This window comes from Labeo rohita, unplaced genomic scaffold (genome assembly GCF_022985175.1).
Source record: "Labeo rohita strain BAU-BD-2019 unplaced genomic scaffold, IGBB_LRoh.1.0 scaffold_412, whole genome shotgun sequence".
Taxonomy (NCBI): Eukaryota; Metazoa; Chordata; class Actinopteri; order Cypriniformes; family Cyprinidae; genus Labeo; species Labeo rohita.
The window spans coordinates 26,101-38,740 of record NW_026129330.1 but is presented as its reverse complement, the minus strand read 5'-3'; positions in this window follow the sequence as shown (position 1 = coordinate 38,740).

Here is a 12,640-nt window from a genome sequence, read left to right as displayed (position 1 = left end):
CCTGTTATGACATTCCCAAAAAACGCAGAAGGACGGTCTTTCCTCAGGAGATGGTACACAGATCGCCCATGGTTGGAGTATTCACCTAAACATGATGCCATGTACTTCTAAGAGAAGAAAAATTCAAGAACAAAACAGCCTGGAAGACATTAGGCATAGATACATGGAGGAGCGCCATTGGAAAAATTAAAGAGCATGCCAGCACAGAGGCCCATATGATGAGCATGGTGAGATGGAACATATACTCCAAAAAAGCTCTACAAGCTGCTTTTGATACCTCAGATATTCAGGGGAAAGCAACACGAGAGAGAGAAAGACAAAGGAACAGGGAAATCCTAACACGTTTGATTGATATTTCCTTGTATCTGGCACGACAGGGGCAAGCTTTTAGAGGAGATGATGAGTCAAGCTCAAGTGCCAACCAAGGCAACTTTATTGAACTTGTGAAAACATTGGCCCAATATGATAGTGTAATGAAGCTGCATTTGGATGCCATCCAGGAAAAACAAGCCTCCATGAAAAGACCCCAAGTGTCCCTTCTTTCAAACAGGAGCCAGAATGACATAATAATGTCCTTGGGTACCTTCATTAGGAGGAAAATACAGAATGAAATCAAAGAAGCTCAAATCTTCTCCATCCTTCTGGATGAGACCACAGATGTCTCTCACAAAGAGCAGGTATCCTTTGTAGTTCGCTATGTAAGTGACATGGAAGTAAAGGAGCGTTTTCTACAGGTCTGCACTCTTGAGTCCACAACAGGAAAAGAGTTGGAGAATGTTGTCATCTCTCTCCTTCAAGACAATGGACTTGACTTGAAGAACATCAGGGGCCAAGGATATGATGGAGCTGCGAACATGAGTGGAATGTACAGTCCCGGATACGTGCACACAATGAAAAAGCTCAATATGTTCATTGCCAGGCACACTGCTTGAATCTGGTACTAGTTGAGCATGCCAAGTCCAGTGTTCACTTTGTGACATTTTTCTCCTTGGTGGAGAAACTGTATGTTTTCTGCACCGGCTCCACAAAGAGGCATACAGCATTTTTAAAATCCCAGCAGTCGTTGTATCCTGGTCAGTGTGTTGTTGAGCTGCAGAAGCTGTCTGACACTCGGTGGGCCTGCAGAGAAAGATCCCTGAAAGCCCTCAATAAAGTTCTGAAAGCTTTAATCAAGCTTCTGACAGACATCAGTGAGTCAGACCCACCTGACACAGCTGCTGGTGATGCAAAGATGTACCTGAGGGCTATCGACTTTGAATTCCTTCTTTGCTTAGAAATCACCACCACAGTCTTCCAGGTAACTGGAGTCGCCTCTGATGCTCTGCAACAAAAAGATCTGGTTCTCTCCACTGCCTACACAGTAACCGATGGTGTGCTAGACACAGTAAAGAATCTGAGGTCTGAACAGGAATTTAAAACCATATTCCAGAAAGCCATTGAAAAGGCAGAAGATGCAGGTATTAACATTCCCACAGTACCTCCTGGCCATGGAAGGAAAAGGAAAGTGCCAGCACGATACCTGCATAGTGCTACAGCAGCTCAAGACAGCCATACTTTCCAAACTGTTGAAGAGTTCTACCGAGCCAAGGTGTATTTCACGTTCCTGGATACAATCACAGAGGAACTCGGAAGAAGATTTAAAGTAGATGGGACGATGCCCACAGGAAAAATACTGCAGTCATTCCAAAGCCTGACAGTTCATGACAATTGGGTGGGCACACCAAACACAGAGGCTGTCCAAGCAATACAAACACTGTGTAACTTTTATGGTGTTGAGGAGGAGCAGCAACTGGAGACAGAGCTGAAGATGTTTCATACCACCTTCAAGTCAAGTGCCCTTTTTTCAGTTTCAGCACATGCCCCTCAAAAGGTCTGTGCACGGCCCTGATTCATAGTATTTTATAAGTAAGGTGTAACTATTCTAAGATTACGTGGTATGCATAACCTACTATGTTAGGCAACAATAGTATGATTTAGAATAAGCTGCCTTATTGTAATAACACACACACACACACACACACACACACACACACAAATTGATGCAGTATATTTTTACACTACGTACTACTTGTTTTATTATTACAACATTTATTTTAAATTATTTTAAATGATACTTTTACATAAGAATATATGCTATAGTATTTATTAGTGTTTCTTTATGTGGGATCATGGAGATTACTGAACAACACAGCTGAAAGTATGGGGAAATTATGTAATGAGTTTCTGCTATGATTTGGTTTAGAAATTTACCTGATGAAAGAGTATTGCATATGGTCATCTCCACAGCGAGTCACGTGAACTCATAGGCTGTGCATGTATGGTGAGGAGTACGCAAAAATCAACTCTTGAGGGAGTTGAATGAGATTGTTGCATTCATTGCTTGTTGCGAGAGACAGGCACTAGGCTCATTTGAGATGAGCAAATTCTGCGCAGAATCGATCACCGGTGATCACCGCAAGATGCATGCGGGTAAGAAATGTGTCCGAGTTACGTCCGCCTTGCTCTGATGTCATGCTGATGTGTGCCAAAAAACTCTCGCGACGGCGAGGCGGCTGTGTCGGATTGCGCAGACAGTTGCATGGTCCCCTTTCCTAGATGCAGCTATCTGAGGATAGCCATGTGCTAGCTTGGTGATCGCTCCCCTTTCCTAGGGTTTCTAAGTAGTGGTCTCTTTGAGCCCTTACCCAGACAGTGCTGTCTCCCCTGCTAGGGTTGTAAGTAGACAGCCCACTCTTCGTGGTCAGCTTAATCTCAGCTGGTTCCCTTCTGGTAGCCTTCTTTGGCACATTGACATTGACCTTTTACTAACTCTGTGATTGCTCTCCTTCTTAGGGTTTTTAAGCAGCGGTCTCCCTGTGCCCCTGCCTAGATGGTGCTATCTCCCCTGCTAGGGCTGTAAGTAGATGGCCCACTATGGTGGTCTGGGCAGCTTCACAAGAAGGTCTACCTGGCCTAACTGGATGCATGCGTGGGAACCACGGTAGGTGAGTACGACCCTGTTATTATGTGTCTACCCTCCTCTGCTGTATTTCTGGGATACTTTTGGCGTTCCGGTCCCCACTACAGCACTACATCTGGGGCTTTGGTCCTCTTACCAGGTAAGCTCTTTGGAAATTATTTTTCGCAGGATGCTCCTGGACACCCCTGGCTGGACACGCATGCCTTAGAGGCCACCTGACTGAGACACTCCATCTGCGTCTTGCCCTGAACCTCACGGTATGAGGTTACAGACCTAACCTCATACCGTCTCGGTGGTCTAGTGAGTCGCCCCTCTGGGGAGTGGGCACTATTTTTCACCAACGTGTAAGTTGAAGGTGTTTCTGTGGAAACCCTTCTGAGTGCTCTGAGGAGCACTGATTTTGAATCTCGGCCCTTGTTCTTGAGGTTCTGCGGCCCTTGCTAGAATGGGGCACATGTTTTCTCTCTAGATAGTAAGCACAGGTCTGCTTGGGTTGGCAGTGGCTTATGCCCCCTCAAGAGAATACCCACAACACAGCCCAAGGGCTGGGGACGCTGCTGCTCTCTATGCAGCCATACCGAGTTGAACCGGATTCGTTTCTGCTGAAATGTCTGATATCCTGTGATCAGATCGCATTCCAAGGTCTCTTTGGCAGGGCGTGACGATGCTCCCCTCACTGCGGGAGGGTCTTTTAGAGCAGGGGTTTCCAACCTTTTTCACCCCAGGGCCCCCCTCCTTCTCTGGTCAATTTTGCAAGGTCCCATATGCCTGACATTTCCTCTTATACTGTATTCTGCAGCAAAGAGAATGGGGTTTATTTTTAAACCTTTTTTATTAACCAAAATATCTGTTTTGCCTTTTTATTCTTCTACTGCATGTTATAAAACAATCTAAATTCAAACTAAATATAAATTAAAGTTACACTCTGTAACTTAAAAGAAAAACCTCTGCTCAATTCTTTTTTAAAATAGTATATATACATACACAGATTTAAAGCACCTGAATTTTTTAATTTAGACATTCTTTACTACTCTTTATCTTGGAATGCCTGCAGTGCTTCCCTTATTCTGAGGGACATCTACTATCAAAAAATTTCCAAGCAGTATTTCTAAAATCCATTTTATGGTAAGGCTCACACGAACCTTTGGGCACTTTCTGAAATTCATGTGTATGGTAAATGCACACACGAACCTTTGGGCACTTTTCTAAAATCCACATTGTAGTATGGAATGCACCTACGTTTTGCGTCCATTCAAAATTCCTTTATGGTAGGGATTCACGTGCTTATGGCCCGTATCCTTTCTTGAGTTGGTTCAAACCCCGGCCACCTTGGGTCCCACTCCTTGTGAGCATCTGCCAGGCTAAAGTAATGGTAATACACGTGCAAGTTCCTGTGCACTCTCTATATATGGGTAACACGTTTTAATCTCGTGCCCATTCTCTAAGTTGGTTGTCCCTGGTCACCTTGGGCCCCATTCTACTTGCGCATCCTTGAGCAGGGGGTTGCTACTTATGTTCTGTAGAGCCCTAGGCATTTGGCCATATCCCCTTAAAGGAATATCTTCTGATTCCCAGCTCTGAGCTCTACTCCGGGTCCAGCATTTCCGACCCCTTTCAGGTAAGTCTTTGGGTATGCAGCTCAGATTTTGGCAGAAGGGGATAATGTCACCCTTAAGCTTGAGGGAGTTGGTACTTAGTGCTCGCCTCTATGATGACATGCACTCCCCTCAGCATGGCAGCGTGGGTATAACTGTTCCCCATAGGGACCCCTAGAGGACGCAGTTCTAGTTCCTCGAAAGGGAACGTCTCAGGTTATGTATGTAACCCTGGTTCCCTGAGACTGCGTCCTCAAGTCTCATCGCCATGCTTCAGATGTAAGCTTCAGACAAAGAAGCGAATGTTGTGTTTTACCGGTGTCCTTTTACACTGTGGTTGCACCGGTAGTGACGCACTGGCAGCGACGAGTCACGCCAGAAGTGACGTCATAGTCTGTCGGCGGCCAACACTGTTGTCATTTTTGTATGTGGTCTTCAGACACAGGTCACGAAGATAGCTTTCCCCATAGTGATCCCTAGAGGACGCAGTGTGTTGTTCCCTTTGCAGGGAACCAGGGTTACATATGTAACCTGAGATGTTTTCCCTGCAGTAAATGAGAAAGCAGAAAAGTCCTCCCCCTCTAATGCAATTTTCATATGTGATCACAACTGGAGAAAAAGACAATGCAAAAAAAAAAAAAAAAGTTCATCCCTGTCAATTTTGCATAACGTAAAGAAGTGTTGCACAAAGCTTATATTTAACCGAATATAAAAATAAAGACTCCTGTGAGGAATCTGTGTCCTCACCAAAGTATATATAAAGCAATAAATAATTAAGTAACAATGGACTACAGAACTTACACAGGTAATTGGAATATAACAAACAAAACCTTAACTTAGTAAAACTAAATACAGTAGTAATATAAAACAGTAAAATATTAATTGTTGCATGGTAAAACATGCAACAATCAGTAGGTGTCACTCAACTCCACTCTGATAGGCTCTAACTCACCTTAACCCCTGGGTATACCCTATACCTTACGAAAATTAAACATGTTTATACCGTAATTTAAACAAAAAAGAAAAAACAAAGAAAAGAAAAGAAAAAAAAAACATTGTTACTATTGTTAAACGATGGGTACCATGAAACAGCCATGGTTGTGTTACAAAAAATGTGGTTAAAACCTCTTCAGGCATACCTGAATTTAAACGAGTGCCCTACGCACAAACATTACAGTAAATTGATTAAAAAAATTGTAATGAAAACCATCTAAATTTTAACACATGGCATTGTTTTATTGTTTTTGTTCATAATTTGTTAATAACACAAATAAAAGAGTCCTGATTATTTACTCACCCCGTTATCATCCAAGATGTTCATGTCTTTCTTTCTTTATTCACAAGAAATTAAGTAGTTTATATAAGTTTTAACCACAACTGCTCAGCTTGCTCTAGCTCTTCGATGCACATGCGCTTCTCCACACAGTACTGTTGGAAAGTTTTTTTTTTTTTTTTTTTTTTTTGTAGTTCAGTTAAAAACTCCATCACATTTTCCCCTCTAACTTTAAATCATCCGAAATAGTTGCTTAACCTTTTTGCTAAAGGGCATTTGAGTTTCTTTGCATGTTGGCTTTGTAAACACTGAGTGCACTTCTGCCTACGTCACGCTTGACCTTTCTGACATCACGGAATGAAGACCCAGGTGCATCGCAGACCAAATGCTTGCCCAGCATTTGTGGTTAAAAAGTGTATAAATTAATATAATTTTTAAAGAAAATGGCCGATCGTTTTACTAGATAAAATCTTCATTCCTCGGCTGAGATCGTCTAGAGCCTTTTGAAGCTTCATTGAAACTGCGTTTTTAACCTTCAATTCGCTGGCCACCATGAAAGTCCAGAAAAATCCTGGAAAGTTTTCCTCGAAAAACTTAATTTCTTTGCGACTGAAGAAAGAACGACATGAACATCTTTGATGACATAGGATTAATAACTTATCAGGATTTTTTTTTTTTTCATTTATGTTTGTTGTAAAATTATGAACAAATACAATAAAGCAACACCATGTGTTAAATTTAAGTCAGAGGGTTTTCTGCATAGAGATTTTTTTTATCAATTTATTCCAATGTTTGTGGGTAGGGCACTCTTTTAAATTCAGGTATGTCTAATTCTGTAAAAATGCTAAATATACATGTCAGGCATTCACCACAGCCACCTCCATCTGACACACCTCCTCAAGCACCACCCACACATTCATCATCACCCGAGTACTGATTGTCTACACCTGCACCTCGTTGAGCCATGCCCTGTTTAAGGACCTTGCTTGCACACACACTTTGTCTGGTCTACTGTTCACATGCTGTGTGTTCTCTCCTCGATCAAGTATTTGCTACATGTGCTTTCCCTTTGCCGTGGCGTGGCTCTTGCATGGACTTTGATCTGACTCACACACTACAGTTAAGGCTTCATGTTTTTCATTCCATTGTGTTATTCTGTGAAGATCGTTTTAATAAATGACTGGATTGAACTGTTACTCATCTCTCGTCTCATCCTGCATTGTGTATGTGAGTCTGTGACAGAAGACCAGACCAAAACAGACAACTACCAAGACCAGACCGAAACTCCTGCCACAGCCAACCCCCTCGCTGAATTGGTGAATGCTCTCACTGCGGCGTTTCAAGCTACATCTGCACCGTCATCCACCTTGGGATCTCCCATGGCCATGCCCGCCACGTTTGCGGGTGAGGCGGCTGAGTGTAGCGGTTTCCTTCTACAAGTTAACCTGTTTATACGGATGCAACCACAACAATTCACTTCAGAAAGTGCTATGGTTGCTTTTCTCATCTCCCTGTTAACGGGTAAGGCTCTACAATGGGCGAAAGCTATCTGGAATTCTGACAATCCAATCATTCATTCTTATGAACAATTTACCAGTCATTTCTCCGAAGTGTTTTCCACAACCACAGATCACCTGTCTACATCCGATCAACTCTTATGATTACAACAAGGGAATTCCACTATCCATCAGTACACCCTCCATTTCCGCATGCTGGCGGCGGCTAGCGGATGGAACGAGACTGCGCTGCTCGGTGCTTGCCTACAAGGCCTCAACCCACAAATTCGCACTGCTATGGCGTTGTACGACGACAGCATTGGGTTAGAGACATTTCTCCAACGGACCACCCGTGTGTCTCAGCGTCTAGCCGCCTGCCAGCCCACAATAACCGCTCCTCAGCCAGCCTCGGTGGTTGCTTGCACCCAGTACCAGAACTCATGCAAGTGGATTCATCTCGTCTCTCTCGTTCCGAAAGGAATCGCCGTATGATGAACGGACTCTGTCTATACTGTGGGAATTCTGGACACTTACTGCGCACCTGTCCCATTCGACCCTCACGCCCTGTGGTGAGTACCCTTTTAACTGAAGTTGAGACCGCTTCATTGACTCTAATACCTGTAACTTTGCATACTTCTAAAACGTCACTTTGTGTTTCTGCTTTGGTAGACTCGGGATCATCTGGAAACTTCATCTCACAAGCCTGTCTAGAGAAACTTCAGTTACAACTAAATTAAATTTTCATTAAATGTGTGTTTGTGACAATACAACAGGGCTGAAGAGGTTTTAACCACAATTTTTGTGGTATCCATTGTTTAATTATAGTAACTATGTTTTGTCTTTTGTTTTATTTTGTTTATTTTTAACTACAGTGTAAACGTATTTAATTTTTGTAAAGTATAGAGTATGCCCAGTTAAGGTGAGTTGGAGCCTATCAGAGTGGAGTGCATGTTCTCCATTTAATTTTACTATTAAGTTCTTGTTTGTTGTTTTCCAGTTACCCGTGTAAGTTTTATAGTCCTTTGTTGTTTTTATATATATATATATATATATATATATATATATATATATATATATATATATATATATATATATATATATATATATATATATATATATATATATATATATATATTTTTTTTTTTAATATTATTAGTTCTGCAAGGACACAGATTCCTCACAGAAGTCTTCATTTTTATATTTGGTTAAATATATGCTTTGTTTTTTTTTTTTTTTTTTTTTTTTTTTTTTTTTTTTTTTCTGTATTCTGTATTTCTTAAAGTTCTGTTAATATTTTGTTAAAATATTTGTTAACTTAAGGTCTTTAGGCCTTGCATTTAACTATGTAATACAGTTCATTGTTAATAACTTTGAAACATATATATTGTAGCATAACTAAAATTGTTTAATGTTACACTTTCACAGTAACTACAGGTAACAAGGCATCACTTTAAATTACAGCCTGTGGTAAATGATAATAAAAATCTAAATAAAAATGTTTGACTTATAGGAGTGGTTTACTAAATTTGTTGCAGTATTCCACTGTATTGCCTAGATGGGAATAACATTTGAATAACTGAATAAGCCAAATACAAGTTTTTCTGATTCACACACCTGTTTACTGTAGTTATAAACACACAATTTTACCGTTTTAATTTCTAGTACAATGCTTTCTTTAGCTCAAGTATGCAAACCTCTTTGTCACATGCAATGTAATGTATTATACTGAAAGTTAAATTTTCAAATGAAAATGGCAAAATGATCATTTTATAAAGTATATGTTCATATGTATCGGAGATCTTGAAAAATGCTAACTTTAGCCTAATAGCACTGAAAGTGAATGTCCCACCCTCCCTGCAACTCGCCGTCCAAAGCCACGCCCCCTGAACGCATTTACACACAGACCAGACGACCAGAGACCGCATTACCGCAATACATTGTAACACTGAGTTGAAATGTTCAACAGCCTAGATAGGAAACCTGTGTGGTGCAGCACACATGCCATCATCTTTTCTCCTGTGCATTATTAGCACCGGTGCTAATAATGCATGGGAGATGGGAAGATGGTGGCTTTTTCCAGGGTTTAAAGGGGTCACCGGATGCCCATTTTCCACAAGTTGATATGATTTTTTAGAGTCTTAATGAAAGCTCTATAATATGCTTTGGTTAAAAATTCTCAATGGTTGTGAAAAACAACACCCTTTTTACCTTGCCAAAATCAGCTCTTCAAAACAATCAACTGCATCTTCAGCGGCTTAGATGTCTGGAGTAAATGACGACCACTACGTTCGTTATTACATCCAGCAACACAACACCTCAATCGCTCAGTCTGAGATATTCTTGTCTAATTTACATCCCTGCTCTGGCATCGAAACAAAGAGGGTGGACTGTTACAACTGATCTGAGATAAAACGCTCATGTCAATCAACTCTTGTGGGAGCGGCCTCTGTGGGTGTGACACCACAACGACAGGCATCTGAGAATGGCTCGATTTGAAGGGGATATTATTTTTACAGATTAATTAAAAACCACTGCATGGCTTTTTATCATCATAGGGTAGATTTGTACATACACTGCCAACACACATTGATGTTCAAACAATATGTAAAAGTGAACTTAGCATCCGATGACCCCTTTAATAAAATGAGTCATCGACACACTCATCCACAAACATGGGGATCGCGTGAGGAAAAATGTACACAATCAACTATTGCATGTCTGCACACGATATCTGTGTTACAGGCCAATCATCCGTTACCGAACTAGCAGCTCAAACAACACTAGAAGCCAGTCTCGAGAGACTGGTTCCCTTAGTAGATTTTTCGGCAGTGTGGAAACTACTGCCAAATCTGCTTGGGTCCTGCGCATTGTAGTGCAAGGTTATCACATTCAATTTGACACTTTGCAGACGATTTTTAATGGGGTCTTTCCCACTCTGGTAGGCCCCGAGCAAAGTCTGGTCATGGAACAGAAAGTAGACACTCTCTTGAGGAAGGAGGCAATCAAGGAGGTCCCTCCTCACGACAGTGAGTCCTTCTATAGCCGATACTTCATGGCTCCACAGAGCTCCACTGCGTCCCATTTTAGATCTGTATCAGCTGAACCACTCGGTCATGCAGCTGAAGTTCAAGATGCTGTCCGTCAAGCAAGTCATGTCTCAAACCAGTCCGAGAACTACGATAGATCTGAAGGACGAGTACTTTTATGTCTCCATCCTTCCGCATCACAGCATGTTCCTGAGGTTTGCTTTCGGGGGCTAAGCATGCCAATATCGGGTTCTTCCCTTTGGCCTAGCACTCTCACCCCTCACTTTCACAAAGTGTGTGAATGCAGCTCTGTCTCTTATGCGACTCCAGAGCATCTGCATACTCAACTATATTGATGATTGGTTGATTTTTAATCAGAGCAAATGAGATGTCATTCTCAGTCATTTATTAAAGCACCAAATAACAATGACTTCAACAACATTTTGGGTTTTAAAAAAGGTGTATTTTATTTTTACAGACAATAAAAACAAATAACATTTATTTTACTTTAATTAGGATAACATTACAATTGTTTCTTATCATTGAATTTATGATGATATGCTTCTCTCTTTTGGTTAGTCATATAGAAGACAGGAGAAGCGCGTGCAAATCAGAGGCATGCAGTAAAGAAATATAAAAACAAACCCAGTGTTTATAATATGATTTTCTGACTATGCTAAACCTTGGCTTAATTTTAGCTAGAAAATTTGAATTATATTATTATTATAATGCCATTTGACCACTTTGACGTCTACATTCATTAAAAGCTTATTTTAGACATGAAATTCTGAAAAATAGTTTGTTTATGATGACAAAAATATAAATTTCAGCATTAGAGTAATCTATCAGAAACATCTGCAAAGTTTTAATTAGTTTACATGGTTATGACTAAAAATAACCTGCAGGGAATGTTCTGGGAATGTTCTGTGTAGATTATAAAAAATAAAACATAAAAATAACCTGCAGGGAACGTTCTGGGAACATTCTCTTTAGGTTATAAAATTAAACTTAAAAATAACCTGCAGGGAACATTCTGGGATTAAGTGTCCCGTGTGTTCCAGGTATGTTCCGTTTTTTAAATCAAACTGTGAAAACTAATTTGAATGATAATGTTAATGATAATGATAATTAATATTATTTTCTCTTTCCCCTTTTTCTAAAAAAAAAAAAAAAAAAAAAAAAACACATTTTACTGCTTTGCATTTGGATTATGCCCTGATTTCAAGTTTCTATAGTGTCGTTGTGAATGTGAAGATATTTTGGGGAATGTTTGTATGCTGGTTCATGAACATTGTTAATTGTAATGTGGGGAGGGAGACGAGAGGCGAGCGGATCATGCAAGCTTTTATTGTGACAAGACAGAGACATAATGAAAACAGGCAGGGTCAGAATAGTGGCAAACAGTATTAGTCCGAAGGGGGAAAGGCAAAGGGATAATCCGTGAAACAAGCGAGTAGTCCAAAAGGCAGGCGGCGAGACAGACGAAACGAGATGACCAGGCAAGAAATCTAAACACAGGGAACTCAGGAACTAGGGAACTCGGGAATTTGGGAACTACAGAACTAGGGAACTAGCTCAATTCATGGACTATGCTTTATTGTGTGTGGGTTCGCCCATTCACTGTGGGTGTCGCCGAGGAGGAACGTGACAACGCGGTAATGGCGGCCCCGGAGTTTAGTCCACCGCAAACCCCGGGACGTTCTTGTTCGCTGATTGCTACTCCGGTGTTGAGTCGCGCTCATGTAATGGCGGCGACAACGGAGCCCGTTCTCAAGATGACGGCCGCACCGGAGTGCACTCATGTAATCACTGCTGTAATCACTAAGTCAAGTCAAGATACAGCTGTGTTTCCCGAGTCAAGTCAAGTTGCAGCTGTTGTTCCCGAGTCAAGTCAAGCTACAGCTGTGTTTCCCGAGTCAAGTCAAGTTGCAGCTGGTCTCCACGAGCCAAGTCAAGTCACAGTTGATCTTCATGAACCAAGTCAAATCACAGCTGTTCTTCACGAGCCAAGTCAAGTTACTGCTGTTGTTCCTGAGTCAAGTCATGTCTCGTCTGACCCCCCCAGAGCCTCGTCACGTCTTGTCTGACCTCCCAGAGCCTCGCCACATCTCGTCTGACACCCCAGAACGTCCCTGTCTTTCCACCTGCCTTTTGGACTACTCGCTTGTTTCACAGATAACCCCTTCACTTTGCCCCCCCTGGATTACGTTCGCCGATCTTCGACCTATGCCTGCTGCAAAGACTATTCCCACGTCTTGCCTTTGCTACACCTGTTTGCTATTGTTTCGACC